The sequence below is a fragment of the Miniopterus natalensis genome, chromosome 13, assembly GCF_054644295.1.
Source record: "Miniopterus natalensis isolate mMinNat1 chromosome 13, mMinNat1.hap1, whole genome shotgun sequence".
Classification (NCBI taxonomy): domain Eukaryota; kingdom Metazoa; phylum Chordata; class Mammalia; order Chiroptera; family Miniopteridae; genus Miniopterus; species Miniopterus natalensis.
Genome location: NC_142093.1, coordinates 42,656,364 through 42,669,343, shown reverse-complemented (window position 1 = coordinate 42,669,343; position 12,980 = coordinate 42,656,364). Strand labels below are relative to the sequence as shown.

Genomic DNA, 12,980 nt, shown 5'->3' with positions numbered 1-12,980 from the left:
CCCTGGCCAGCCCTTAAAGACTAAAGACACTGAAATAGCAGCACATGTGTAGCGGGGGGGGGAGCCTGGGAAAGCACCAGATCCTGGAATGGGGGAGAAGGGGGGACAGTCATATGCATAACTAGTGCAGAGTGGAGAAGGGACAAAGAGGGAGGATCAGAAGGAAGCCCAATTTCCATGGGGAAAGTGAAGGTACAGTGGACGATTTCATACCATTGGATTACAGAAAAAGTAGAAGAGTGGCAAGTGATCAAGTCTCCAATGCTAAGTCCCCTCATATGTGGAAAGTTCTAATGCTCAGAGCCTGTTGGCCACCATCCATAGCACAGAAGTGGGAAGCCCACTGGTTAAAGCTGCCCAGTGAGTCCCAGAGCAGGAGAGGAGGGAGAGGACCAGAAGGGGCAGTAACACAGGGATCTGCCAGGGCTCCTTCCCGGGAAAGAATGAGACTGCAGTACCCGTCTGCCATCTCCCCTTCAGAACCAATAGTTCCTCTGCTTTTCCTTTCCCCCTTTCATTCTTGGGCATTCAATTTTGATCTTAACATACGAGGAAAGCAAAGGGGGACGCAAGCAGTCTTTTAAGCCCTCTTGTTCTCCAAGGGATATGTTAAAAGACGGATCGTCTTAGATTTTAATCAAACTCCAAATACAGATACTCCCTCAAATCCACAAAAACATTTTCCCTAATTCCCTTCTCAACAGAAAACATTGTTTCCAATGAATTTTCCCAGTTAATATCCTGAAGCAAAGAGACAGGGCACGTTGGTCAGGCAGGCTCAGCTGTCACTGAGAGGACCAACCCTCAGCTAAAGGGTCAATTAAGTTAGTCTTTCTATGAGGGAAAACCAAGGAAGGAAATTAATATTTGATAACAGCTGTATGATAAGCCAATCACTGTGATAAGCACCTTTATATAAATTCATATTTAATTTCAATAACAACCCTTGGAAGTAAGCACTATGACCCATGATTGACAGCTGAAACACAGGTTAAACTAGGCGGTTAATAAACCAAGCCACCCCATCAGAGAGGGGTGGAATGAGGCATGAACTCTGCTGTGCTGAATCTCAACTTCTGCTCCCTTTGCCTTTATGACCAACCTAGGTGCTCAGCTTTCTCAGTGTCTCCTTCAACTCCCGCAGAACCTCACTCACTGCAAAGAACTAGTTGCCAATCCTTTCAAGCTGAGCATATTTTCCCAAATGTGTTCTAGAGCACACTGGCGCTATGAACTGTGGGTTCATAAATTTGGAAAGCACTTGGATAAACCAATTTAAACATATTTTCACTGCAGAACTTCTAAGAGCCTTGGTTATGCACATTGTGAAATAAAAAAGCAGATATAGCAATAAGATGGAGTGGGGTATTGGGAAGGTGCAATTTGATTCTCCAAAAGGGGATACTTTGAAACAATATAATGCAGTGCTTAAGCTCCCAGTCTCTGGGACCAAACCAATTAGGTTTGAATCCCAGATCTGTCACTAGGGTCTTGGGCAAGTTAGCCCCCCTATGCCTTGTAAAATGAAGATAATAATAGAACTTACCAGTTTCATAGGTATGTCAAAAAGATTAAATGAAATGATACCTAAAAAGTACCTTTAGAATAGAGCCTGTGTAACTGCCATGAAAATGTGCCTCTCAGACCTCCTGCTGCTGCAGGGAGCGAAATTGACTATCTGAATAATGATGGTTAGTTTAAATAAAAACAAGTGATTTCGACTCAGCTGCCAGAGCTCTGGATCCATCACTGTATTTGTGCTGAGACCACATTTTCTCTCTGGCAGTGCACAGTAAAGGCATCCCATTTTAGGCATTTCTTACTAAGGAGGGAAGATAGAGGAGAAAAGGGCAGAAGAATCTTCAAAATTAAATTGCATCTCTACCAACTACCCAGCTAAGCACATCTGACTGGCTCTGTCTGGCACAGTAAATAGGCCCTGCTGGTATTTGGAGACAGGAAATAACCTGTGAACCTCTCAGTGCTCTTCCTGCCTTAGGACTTTGAATTTGAATGTGCTCCGTGATAACCCAAGGTTCCCTGGTGAAGCTAGAAATAAATCCTGGGTGGGAGGGAGGCAGGATTGTAGAACCGCAGCTCTAAGTCATTCATCAGCCCATTCTCTCCTTTAATAAACAGGTATGGAGCTCTCACTATGCACGTCCTGGTTTCATTCCCAAGAGCTGAGAGATGAGGCGATGCAAGAGTCAGATGCAGAAACAACTTCAACAAAGGTCCGAAAGGCTGTAAGAGAGCAGTGAGCGCTACAGGAATGCAGAGGAGAAAGAACTTGGCTTTGCCTAACGTTGAGAAAGAGTTTTTTTTTAGGATAACAAAAAGGTAAAGGGCATCCAGGCAGAGAACACGGTGTGAAAAAAGATTGCAAGTGTGAAAGAACGAGCACAGATTACTCAGAAAGCTGATGCTTATCGTAACATCTAGAATTGGAGTTCATGATGGAAGGAGACGGTGACGACAGGCAGAGGTCACATTCCAGTGGGCTTCCTGCAGCACCCTAAGGGTTGGGCACTCGCTTAGGGGTTCCCGTGAGCTAGCTGGACATAGTGAAATAATTAGTAGGGCTCTGGAGATAACATCAGTGAGGATGTGCGTATACTGCCATTTGGGAAACCATTGGAAAAACAATGTAAAAACCTGTTGGCAGCATCTACTAAATTTGTACATATGCATGCTCCATAACACAACAGTAATGCATGCACCTGTTTATCAAAATACAATTAAAATTTTTGATACCAAAAAGAAAATTAAAGGTGTCATACTTCCTGTGTAAGAGACAAAGAGCCAGGCGCTCCTGCTTGGAACTGAGCCCCAAACACTCAGTATAAGAGCGCTGGAAATCTCCTTTGAGTGGGTTGAGCCCAAACCAGTTGTTGTAAGGCCCCATCAGTTCATGGCATGTGTGTAATAAAGCAGGGATGGGGTACATGAGAATTTCCATGGGAACACACTGCATTAGTGCTTTGTTCCTAAAAGAAAGTAAGCTCATTCTGTTGAAAATCATCTATATAGGACTGATTCAAAACACTTAGAAATAATAGAAAGGCCCATGTTTTTGTCATAACAATAAAATAAATACTAAGAAAATATGACTTCTGAGAGAGTTGGGATTTCAGGTACCAGGGTAAACTGTAGTTAACCAAAAGAAGAGAAATATCCTTGTATCCTGTGACTGTTCTTTGTGCCCTCATTTTATTCTGTGATCAAATTTTTTAAATCCCTATTTTGAAAATCCATGAATATTTTATGAGCTGAGCCTAAATGTCCCATCATCACAGATTTCTTAAACTCTTTCTGCTCCGAAACTGATCATTAATGAATCCATTTTGTATTCTAGTGGTTGTCAAAGGCAGTTCTGAAGGTGTTACATTGAGTTATTTTTTAATGAATTTATTGGGGTGACATTGGTTAATAAAATTACGTAGGTTTCAGGTGTACAATTCTATAATACATCATCCGTGAATTGTATTGTGTTTTCACCACCCCAAGTCAGAGTTTTGACATTAATTGATGAACACTTAAACTCATCATAACTCTGCTGGGATTCAGAACAGCAGAAATTAGAAAGATGAATTTCAGGAGATGAGTCCATTGAAAAGAAATTGTACTTCAGAGTCATTACTGTTGAATGCTCAGCGTTCCGTGACATCCACACAGAATGCAATAAGGGCTCCTGGCTGCAGTCAAGCACAGGGCTCTAGTGCGGGGGGGAAAGGCTTATTCTGCTTGTGTCAAGCAAAGCTGGACTGAATCAGCAGTCCCACTCCACAGTCCTATGTCCTGGGCACACATGAGAAAGGTTTGCCTTATTCTGTTAACTGGTTAAAGATGAGTGTCTCCACAGAGTAGGGAGAAAACTATTTAGGTGGAAAAAATGAAGAGTTCTTATTTCAATTACTACCAAAGGATTTGTACAAATGGAAAATGTCAGTCTGAAGCTAGCAGACAGGAATCAGGGCCGTGGAATTCCATCAGCTTTGACAAGCAAGTATTAAATGAAATTATGGAGCTAAGAAGGAAATAGAGCAGTTTTCCTTGGAGACAATGGGTACTTGCCTAGCTGTGATTTTTGAATAGCTCATTGGGAGCTAGATAAGTTTCTTGATATTACAGAGCTTTCTGAAGACAGGAAAAGATAATGAAATGATGATGATGAGATGTGTTAAAATCAAAAGTATTCAAAATCCATAAATGCCATCTCAATGTGGGACCAAATTTCTCCGGGCTTAAGTCCTTGAAATAAAAAAATCCAATGATTCCATTGCTGCAGTGCTTATATAACCTGAGAAAGTGAGAAAAAGGGAAATGTCAATAAAAATTTAAGTGATGTGTTAAAAAAAAAAAATCTAATGAGCACAATGACTTTCCTTTTGTTTGCTTTACTCTTCAAAATGCCACAAAGGAGTTTGTTTTGTTTTCATTTGTACTCTAACCTAACAGGCTTTCAACTGATTATGAGAAAGACCATGTGCCAAAAGGTATGGAAAAATATGGAGGAACTTAGAAGGTTTTATGAAGACCTTAACTCAGTGAGAGCAAGAACATAATTAGCTAAGCTTTTAGGAAATATTGAGTTTATTAAAGTAATTAATAGGTACACCTCCTCCGGCCCTCTCTATACTTTTACTTCTCATAGCCTCCGTATGAGGAAAGGATACAATTATGTCTAATTTACAAATGAGTAAGCTCAGGCTCAAAAAAGTCTATTGAATTTTTAAAGTCATAAACTGGGTTAATTTTGTACCCAGGTTTCAATCCCAGACACTTTCATCCCAGAGCCCAATATATCACTTTATCTCCAAACCCCTGGCTCAGCTGACTTATTCATGAGGGATGTACAATAAGCCTTTCCAGTTGAAGGCAGAACAGAACTGTTCTTGCTATCACTGGTGTTTCATGCCACCAACCAACTGACTGGGGCCATGTATTTGAGATGCAATAGTAAGTTCTGGAATTAATTGATATTCTCATAGATTCCAATGGTGTTACTAGTGATCATAGTAATGTAAATCATAGAATTGTCAAACAGCTTTCTTGTGAATATTGCCTTCAATCTTGCCCCTCAAAACCATTTATAAACTTGGAAGCTAACTATATAAACCATCACAATGATTATATTTTCTTGAATCTAGCATGTACCTTACATTCTTGTGAGTTTCTTACCTCTTTTAAGCATTTTTTTCTGGTAGTGAAAATAATATGAGCTAACACAGAGAATCATAGTATCAAGTTAGATTCACAAGCACCAGAGATCTTATCCAGTTTTGACTCCTAATAAGTCCAAGAACTCAAGTAATTACAAGGCACAGGGAGAGTGTGAAAGAGTCCAAAATTGCCAACACCATGGCTGAGGTCCTTTTTGCTACATTAGGTCATGCTCTGGCCCAGATTAAATATTCAAGGTCTTTGTGTGATGGGTACAGGTAGCATTTATTCAAAAGGGAGCTAATTTAGTCAGGAAACATCTCCATGTACTTGGAAAAGTACATAATTTATGTGATATCTTCCCATGACTTATGCTCCAAACACCCATAGATTCCAGGTTTATTTATTATAAGCAATTCTAGACAGACCAGGTACCTCTTGCTAAAAGTGTGTCATAGATGAGTATCTCTCACTATTAAATATCACTAATCTGTTTGCCAGAAAGTCTGTCATTAGCACATTTACAAAGGGACTTGACCAAGTCATCTTTCTCTCTTTCCTGAAACTTCCCTCCATAAAGTAAGGGAATAAATGCAGGCCTGCTGCTAACCCTTTCCTTCCCAAATACTAGTCATCTATGAAAACAGAGAAAAAGATGAAACGAGAGATCACCTGTAATTACTAAGCATCCCCAAGTCAGAAATATTTACTATGGAGAATGCTTTGCTCCTTTCTGTGCCGATAGTGCTCTCGCCAACAGGGTGAACGGTCCTAAAACCTGCCCGACTTTCTGTAAGTGTGGAGAACATCAACCCCACAGAGTAACACAGTGCAAGAAGGGCAAGCGGCATCATGGCAGGAAGCAGAGTGGCTACGGTGGGCAGACTGAGCCGATTTTCCACAAAAAGGCTAAAACTACAAAGAAGATTATGTCGGGACTTGGATGCGTTGAGCCCAACTGCACATCTAAGAGAATGCTGGCTATTAAGAGATGCAAGCATTTTGAACCGGGAGGAGATAAGAAGAGAAAGGGCCAAGTGATGCAGTTCTAAGCTTCATATTTTGTTTTATTATGACAATAAAATCATATTTGAGGCTAAAAAAAGACGACTTTGCTGTCCTTTAATCATTTTGCGATACAGATTACGTTTCTATGCAAATTGATTACTGAGAATCATACACTCTCTATACAATGCATTCAAAACACCTTGTTACTCTTGACAATACATTGAGACTATATTCCCATATTTGTAAGTAATCTTTCAACATATTTGTTTTAGTGGTTGTATACTATTATGGCATTTGGAAATGCCATTCGTATTTAATAAATAACCATTATTGTGTATTTAGATTGTTTTGTGCTGGTGGGGGTTTCCTCCAGTAAATTTCCAATGTATTCTAAACTCCCAATGAGGTATTCAAATAGTAGAACTGAGCTGTTTTCCAATGCTAGATGTTATTCCTTTTTTTCCCTTTTAATTTTATTACTCATATAGGAACCTACACCAGCCTAGATCTCTGAGTGGCTACCACTATTGGGGCCCTCACTTAGCTCTGCACTGGCCATATTACATGAACAAGAAGTAAACTATTGTGCGAAGTTCTTGATTTTTAGGGGCTGTTTGTTACTTCAGCATAACCTAGTCTCTTTCTCCTGCCACACTGACAAATGTTTTTCCAGGTAACAGTGCTAAAGATAACCAGCGCTAAATATTAGATTAGTATGTTGTCAATAAATCTTTTTCCTATGCAGAGATGTACATTTAAGTGAATAAATGGAATAACACTTCATGTAAAATTTTGAAGCCCACTTTTCAACTACATAAAACATAAATATTTTCTCAGATAAATACTTGTTTAAAATTTCTGCTTAGTATTTTGTTAAATGCATATACCAAGTGTAATTTCTTATTCATTAATTGGGTGCCTTAAAGTTATTTCCAGAGTTTCACTATTATAAATAACAGTGTGAAGATTATCCTTATACATATACCAGATAGCAATGAGAAGGACAACTGGGCACCCCCTGGGTCCTGGGGTTAGCAATGGACTGCTGCTCCTTTGAAGGCCCACCACATCTTCAGATCGTATGTTCTTCTGCATTCATAGCCCTGCCCCACTCCCCTTCCCCCGTCTGTGGCATTTTTACTTAGTCTACATGTAGGAAAAGTAGGATCTCTATCCATCTGACTAATTTCGTTCTCTCTTTGGTCTTGTTTTTAGTTTGTGCCAGAAATATTATTATGACTTGTGTTCCTCATTTCAGGCCTTATTTGTGTAAATTTTTATTGTCCCAATCTTATTCAGGTAACATACATAGCTCATGTCTAATTAGTTCTATATATTTCAACAGCAGATGATAGACTGCCTCAGCTTAATTACAGCCATATCAAGATAATGATATAGTGGTAATAAAAAGGCTACATCTTTTTTCATATTTTGAAATTTACAATAAGCTCCTCCGTAGCTCAAAGAGGATCAGATTTTCATTGCTCAGTTCTGAGACTAAAAAGAATGTCAGAAGTCACATTTCAGTATACCATTATTTTTTTGCCCAGCTGGCTGTGTGGGCTTTCAGATTGCAATCTAATCTGTTTTATAAGCTTTTTTACCTAATTCTTGGCTTAATTCCCAGATTAGATACTGAATACAGTTTTAGCTGCTAATTTCCTTCAACAGAAGATTGGAACAACAAAATAGAGGCAATGTTTCTCTTCCTAGTCTCTACTCAAGTCATAGAGATAACTGGTATAGTTTGCAGTAAAGCTAGAAATATACACTGATTATATCCCACTGTTCATAGATCTCTTAAACATCATCCAGGTAAAGTGAAAATAAAGGAATGGGCAACTGCCCTATAAGAAGAGGCAAAAAAAATTGGGAGTTGTTTTATATTTATTTTTAACATAAAAGTGTGAGGTGATATCTCATTGTGGTTTTGATTTGCATTTCCCTGAATATTAGTGATGTTGAGCTTCTTTTCATATACCTGGTGACCGTTTGTATGTCTTCTTTTAGAAAAATGTCTGTTTGAGTCCTTTGTGCACTTTTTAAAAAAAATATGATTTTTATTTGTTTTAGAGAGAGAAGAAGGGTGAGGGAGAGAGAGATAGAAAGAAACATCAACATCAATTGGCTGCTTCCTACACAGGATCCAGCTCATAGCCCAGGCATGTGCTCTGACCAGGAATGGAACCACCACAAAGCATTACTACAGCTATGACATCACTAGGCAATAAAAATTTTTCAGGTCCCTTACACTGTTTAGGACCACCGTCATATATGCAGTCCATTGTTGACTAAAATGCCATCCTGTAGCTCACGACTGTAATCTCATTAATAGCAACTGCTGTAACTTGTATAAAATGTGTAACATCATGGATGACTCTCAAAAACATTATGCTACGAAAAGAAGTCAAACACAGAAGATGGACATAATTTTACTTAAATTACAATGTTTAACTCATGAAATCCTAGAAATAACAAAAGTATAGTGTATAGTGATGGAAAACAGATTAGTGACTGCCTCAGGCTTGGGGGCCTGGGAGGGGACTGACTACAAAGGGGCACAAGGGAAATTTTAGGAATGAAAAACAGGTTCTAAATGTTAATTATGCTGGTGATTTCATAGATGTATACAACAGTCCAAACTCATTAAATTGTACAATTAAAAATGAGTGAATTTATCATGTGTAAATTATGCCTCAGTAAATCAGGAGAAACTATATACATATATATACACACATATATATACACAAGCATATAAACATACAGACATATATGTATACTATATGTATATACAATTATATATAAAAAATTTTGAAATGTCTGCAAAAATAAAAAGATTCAATTTAAATTCAACTGGTGGATTCTGTCCAATTTTCCTCTAGTTTTAAAAGAGTATTTTTGTCTTTGTTTTTTTTGTCTCCTACCCCATGTGCTAAAGGACACCTGTTCAGGTTATCGTCCACATAATCTGTGTCTAAATTACTGAAAGTGAATGAGGCTTACTCTTGTCTCCCTGACTCGGGATCAAAGGGTGTCTATAGAATTGCGTTTGTGAACTCATGGACACTGGCTACATTAGCTTTAATTTGAATATAGTTTACCTGATTAAGAAAATGTAAACAAAGTTGAACAAAGGAAACGGTGCAGTTAAGGGCAGATCTGTACATATCTTTCTCTGGCGACGGTTGGTGCAGTCCTCGCTTTGCCATCTCCCAAAAGAGTAATCACACAAGTTCTGCTTTCTGCTCACCTGCCTCCTCATGTCAAATTTGGCATCTCTATTGCAAGATAATTGCTGCCTAGAATATTCAATTAGCTTTTAATTAAATACTGCTCATTATAACTGCAAGACAATAAAACATATGTCATTTGATTAGCCAAAAATTCAAATATAAATTACATTCATTTTTATGCCAACATGCACTTTACCTAATGAGACATTTGTCGTTCTGTTATAAAAAGAGTGTGTGTCATCTTATTTCCTTTTAGGGATTTTTTTTTAAATGTCTGCAAGCAAAGTTTAAATATTATATGCAACAATTTATATTCTTTTCTTTTTTAAAAAAAAATATATCTTTATTGATTTCAGAGAGAGGAAAGGAGAGGGAGAGAGAGAGATAGAAACATCAATGATGATGCGAGAATCATTGATCAAGCCCGCAACCCGGGCATGTGTCCTGACCTGGAATCGAACCCCGATCGCCTGGATCCTAGATCAATGCTCAACCGCTGAACCATGCCCGGCTGGGCTATATTCTTTTATCTCTGCATTAACTATCTAGAACAGAAAGTTATATACAGTTACATACAATAAAACTTCTTCATAACAGCAGATGTTTGGATATTAGTTTAATCCCAAATTTTTTATTATGTCACTTTACATATCAAAATTTATGATGTCTTTTCATTTAACCATGTATTTTTTCTGATTGTAGCAGTAATATATATAATTATATGAGAACCCTTTGAAAATGGAGAAGGGAAACCTATTAATACATGTGTGTATTTTCTTCCAGTTCTTTTTTTCTAAAAACTTTATTCTGTTTATCTTACTGTTTTTTAAAATTAAAATTATAGCATATATGTAGCATTTAATTCTGCTTTTTTAATTTAATATTATACTGTGACCATGCACCTGTCACTAACTACCCCGAAAACAAAAGCTACATAATGTTCTATCACATAGATCAAGTATGATTTTTAGACATCAGGGTTTTTCCATCGATTGCTCACTAATATAAGTAAAAGTTAGGAAATATATTTATGCATAAATCTTGCCCACATCTCTGATCATTTCCTTAGAATTGACTTCCAGAAATGAAATTATTGGATCAGAAATATTAAAGGAATACTGTGGTCTCAGCTCCTGTGTCTTTATAGGGTATGGACAGGCCAGATGCAAACACTTTCAGGCCCCATGTAGACCCTAAATTTGATCTTGCCCCAGGAAGGAAGAGTGACCAACATGGTTGGAGAATTGGAGAGAGCTGATATCCTCTGATACAGGTATGGTTTCTGCGATGTGCACTCCATCCCTTGACATCTTGGCTCCCTTAGCTCTTCATCACCCAGGGCAGGGACCACCACCACCACAACCCAAACAAGGAGGGACTGCTATTTAAAGCCTCAGAACCTATAAGAGTCATAAAGAGGGCGTGGGCAGTAGGAAGTCAAAGTTAGTACATCCCAAGGTCTAAGACTGGAAAGAAGAGAAAAGGCCCCAAGTTCTCCAATACATTTTACTCCACAAGCCTGGACTTTAGAACACTTTGTACTCCTTGAATTTGTCCTCATAGGGACCCCATCTACAAAAACCCAAGTGGGCAACAGGGGCAATTAGCAGGATTCAGGCAACAAACCCTTCACCAAACCTCGAACAAAAGGTTATAAAGCAAGAGCTCAGGGAATATAGAGCAATCAACCCACACTGAAACACTCCTTCTTAAAATACGTAGTAGTGATAGAAAAAGTTCTGAAAACAAGCAACAAAACAAGTAAAAACTGTTCAAAACCAGGAGATAAATGTACCAGACACTAAAAAAGAAATGGAATATGGGAGTTGAGGTCTGTCTAGATCAAGGAGTAAACAAGGTGCCCGGCCAGTGTGGCTCAGTGGTTGAGACTTGACTTTGGATGGTGAACACACAATACAATATATAAGTGTGTATTATAGAATTGTATACTTGAAACCTATATAATTTTATTAACCAATGTCACCCCAATAAATTCAATACAAATTTTTTAAAAACTTATGTTTATAAACGTGCTCATGAAAATGCTAGACACAAAAGGGGTATTCAATGATAATATCCTTTGTCCTGTTTAGAAGTTGGATAGAGATATTGAACTGTGTATTAAATGTTTAAAGATAATCACTAAAAGTCTAAAAAATATAATCTATACTTTCCACACCTTTATAGTATAAAAACAGAACAAATATGGGAAGCCTCACATTACATACAGTATACAGAGGTGGGCAAAAATAAGTTTACACTGGTAATGCTAATAAATAATACAATAATTAAAAGATAATACAAGAATAAACCCTGTGTTTCACATACTCACAACTGTAAATCTACTTTTCTGCACCCCATAAGCAAGAAAATAAAGGGCAATGATAATAAAGAGAAAGTATAAAACAAAATTGTAGAAATAGCTCATAATACATGTAAATAGATTGAATGCCTCTATTAACCAACAGAAGCATTTCTAATTCCAGCTTTATAGCTAAGACATATACCTAAATGAAAACAATACAGAGAATTTGCAAATGAATGGATAAAAAAACTATACCAGATTGTAAGTAAAAAAAAAAAAAGAAAAGAAAGAAAAGAAAAAAAGAAATGAAACACATAAATTTACTATGATCCATTCTGAAATCCCACTCAAAATGGCAGTATAAGTGTTTTTGTTTTGTTTTGTTTTTTTAAATATATCTTTATTGATTTCAGAGAGAGGAAGGGGGAGGGAGAGAGAGAGATCGAAACATCCATGATGAGAGAGTCATTGATCGACTGCCTCCTGCACGCCCCCAACTGGGGATCGAGCCCACAACCTGGGCATGTGCCCTGACCGGGAATCGAACCGTGATCTCCTGGATCCCAGGTTGAAGCTCAGCCACTGAGCCACGTCGGCCAGGTAGCAGTATAGTTTTTAAGGCCTACACCAAAAAAAATAAAAATAAAAGACAATGGTACAAGAACATTAGCCATGAAGTTGTAGCTGTAAAGCAAGTGGACTCTTGGTAACTGATGCAGCTGCTAGTTAAAAAGCACGAAAGCAGCCTGGTTTGCAAGACAGACTCCGGATGCTTAGAATGGTGGCCGTGGGAATGGGGAGCGGTAATGAAAACAACTCTGTACACAGAAAGGCTGGTGGGACGCGCTTAAGAAGCAGTTCCCCCAAATCCTCTCAAAGGTCTTTTAGGACTGTGTGAACAATATTTGTGAAGGGCATAGACAAGTGTCTGGCACAAAACAAGTGTTCTAAACATGTTTGCTGTTATTAACTCCATAGTGAGAAGCTAATAAAGAATTCTGCAAAAAAAAAGGGGGGGGAGTAGCATAAAAAGGGAGATAAGTATGAAAAGACTTGTCTAAAAGTATTTAAAGTTGTTTCATCTAGGTGGAGGGAAATAGGGTGTTACTATTTTTTTTTATTACAAGCCTTAGGGAAGATTCAACTCCACAATTGCATTACAAATAAAAACTTACAAGGAAATAAGGAATAAAAGGCAGGGAAACTGCCTGGCATGCTAGCAAATACCGGGAGAAAGCTGGCGTAACAATATTTATACCAGATAAAATAGA

General features: G+C 38.0%; 1 pseudogene; it reads left to right on the top strand.

The window, feature by feature from the left end:
- The first annotated feature begins 2,198 nt into the window (after positions 1-2,198).
- On the top strand, positions 2,199-6,204 carry LOC107529190 (large ribosomal subunit protein eL42-like; annotated as a pseudogene).
- The last annotated feature ends 6,776 nt before the right edge of the window (positions 6,205-12,980 follow it).